The sequence below is a fragment of the Geospiza fortis genome, unplaced genomic scaffold (assembly GCF_000277835.1).
Source record: "Geospiza fortis unplaced genomic scaffold, GeoFor_1.0 scaffold891, whole genome shotgun sequence".
Lineage (NCBI taxonomy): Eukaryota > Metazoa > Chordata > Aves > Passeriformes > Thraupidae > Geospiza > Geospiza fortis.
The window spans coordinates 123316-125864 of NW_005054649.1; the positions used below are offsets into that span (position 1 = coordinate 123316).

The 2549-nt window shown below is 59.4% G+C and overlaps 1 protein-coding gene across 1 annotated transcript in view; it reads left to right on the top strand.

The window, feature by feature from the left end:
- Nucleotides 1–2549, top strand: part of AGAP3 (ArfGAP with GTPase domain, ankyrin repeat and PH domain 3) — a gene marked incomplete at its 5' end in the record, with an annotated part of 72319 nt that overhangs the window by 22742 nt on the left and 47028 nt on the right. The gene's annotated exons all lie outside the window — the stretch shown is intronic.

The window sequence follows — 2549 nt, forward strand, 5'->3', positions numbered from 1 at the left end:
CGGCTGCAGAGTGGTTCCAGCAGATGGCATCCATGCCCCACGCCCGCTGCAGCCTCTGCCGCAGCCTCTCTCTGCTCCTCTCTGCTGCTCTTCTCTCCTGTTCCTTTCCACTCCTGCTCCTGCTGCTGGCAGGACAGGAAGTGGATTCCCCTCTTCACGGGCTGCTACAGAGAGCTGTGAGCACAGTGCCCACACCGTGAGCCGCTGGGAGTCTAAGGGAGGCACTGCTTCCTCCAGCAGCAGTGCATTGTGCTCCTGCCTCTTGGCTTCCAGGGGAGCTTGAACTGCTGGGATCCAACCCAGAGTGTTGCCTGCCCCTGTGTCCATCGCTGGCAAGCAGTGGTGGGTGATGTCCAAGCGAGCCAGGTGGTGTGGATTGCCTGGATGGTGTTTCCATCAGGATTTCCTTGCATTACAGGAAAGACTGATCTGGCAGTCTCCGGTTGTGCTCCTGCTTTGCATGTTGTGCCCCTGTTGTGGATTCATCTACCCTCTGCTGGCCCATGGGCCCCCAGTGCTGCCTGGGCTGAGTTGCACAGGGCCAGTTGTGTCCCTGCATTGCAGGAGTGCTGGGACATGAGGCAGCAGAGTAGAGTCTACATCCCCACCAGGTTCTGGCTGCCTGGTACGATTCCGTGCTGAGATTCCGTGGGGAAGGACTCAGTGAAGCCAGGCTAGCTGGGGAGGGGAGTGGTGGTCACAAGAGAGAGACCCTGCTCAGTGCTGGAGCTGCCAAAGCTCCTGCCCTTCCCTGCCCTTGGAGTAATCCTGGGGCAGGTTTGTGCAGGGCTGTTGGTGCCCCAGGCAGGGGGCTGTGCTGGAAGGAGGCTGGTGTTGGGAAGGCAGCCCTGGGAGGGTTGGCTCTGGAGCCAGGGGGCAGTGGCAGGAGAAGCAATGCCAGGCTGGAGGCTTGGGATCTCACACATGGGGGCTCTGCCCCTGAGGCACCCAGGTTTGCACTGCCCCCGCAGGAAGAGGCAGCCCAGCTGTGTGCTGGGCCATGCCCTGCTCTCTGCAGCACAGGGCCTCTGGGTGTGCAGTGAGTCTCTGTGGTGGATTGTTGTTAGTGTGGGGGGTCACTGGCATGAGGTGGGTCGTTGTTTGTAAGATTGAACTGGTATTTAGTGCAATTCAACAGTTGTTGGTGTGCTGTGGGTCATTGTTTGTGGTGGGTCATTGTTGGTGTGCAGTGGGTCATTGTGGTGGGTCATTGTTGGGTCATTGTGCTGGATCATTGTTGGCGTGGGGGTCACTGCCATGAGGTGGGTTGTTGATTGCAGTGGGTCATTGTTGGTGTGCAGTGGCAGTGCCCATAGGCTCAGGGTTGGGGTCAGCCCATCCTGGGCAGCCGGGAAAGTGATGGGCGGCTGTTCTGTGTGAGGTAGAGCAGCTGGAGCCCTCAGTGAGACCTGGCTTGGTTCCCCAGATCCTGCTGCTGCCTGCCGAGGGCTGGTCCTGAGAGGGGCCTGACAGCCTCTTGTGCCTGCACCCCTGGGTTCTTTTTTCCAGGATCTCCCTCCACTCGGCAGGGCAGGATGAGTCTTTACCTGCTCCTGTGTCTCTGTGCTGCTGACGAGGCCTGGCCTGCTCTGCTGGAGGCTGTGTTGGCTTAGTGGGATTAAGGCTTTCCATGGTGTTCCTGTGTGAAATGGGGAGAATTGGGACCAACAGAGGCCCAGCTCTGCAAACACGACCTCTGTACATCCTTTCTGGGCTTTGCAAGGAGGAGGAGATGCCAAACCTCTGCCTGGCTCAGGAATAAGCAGAGGAAGCAGTTCACAGCAGCAGCAGCAGCTCACAAGGAGAGCCTGGAGCAGCGTTCCCATGGGAGATCCAGGTCCGTGCTGGGCTCAGGACTGGCACCTTTTCTAGCCAGAGGTGCTAGAGGTGGTTCCACAGAGATCCTGGCATGTTTTTACAGGAACATACGTGGGGGAAGTGGTGTTTGCCAGGTGGACGCTAGCTTGTTCCAGCAGATACCAACATGTGGCTTGTGGGGAAGGGCTTGTCTGGTAGTGAGGTCAGCACTACAGTTTGGCACATTCCTGCCATGGCCCGAGGCCACAGGGAGTGATGGCTTGGTACCACCAGCACGGAGAGGAGCACAGACTCTCAGGAGGTGTAGCTCTGTATCACAGAGATTCAGGACAGGGGGTGGTTGCTCTGGTATGGAGCTGCCCCTTCTGGAAGATGGTGGAGGTCTCATTGCTTGCTGTCTCTGAGAGGCAGTGGGACAGTGGGGCCTTTAGCTGCTTTTCCTCTTAGACCACTCGTTGGTCCTGCCCAGCCCTAAGAGCAGAGAAGCTGTCGGGTTTGGGGCTGTGGGTGGCACATGGGCAGGATCTGCTGCCTGTCTCTGTGGCCAGCACTGGCTTCCCTGGGCATGGGCACCACTGGGCTGGCACGTTTGGTGCTGGGGTGCTGGAGCAGCTGGGAGAGGAGCTGGGCTGTGCCACAGTGCCAGCCATGGCTGGGGGCAGCTGGGGGGGGGGCAGCAGGCTCACCCATGGCAGTGCCCATGGCACCCATGGCTGGCAACACCGCGGTTC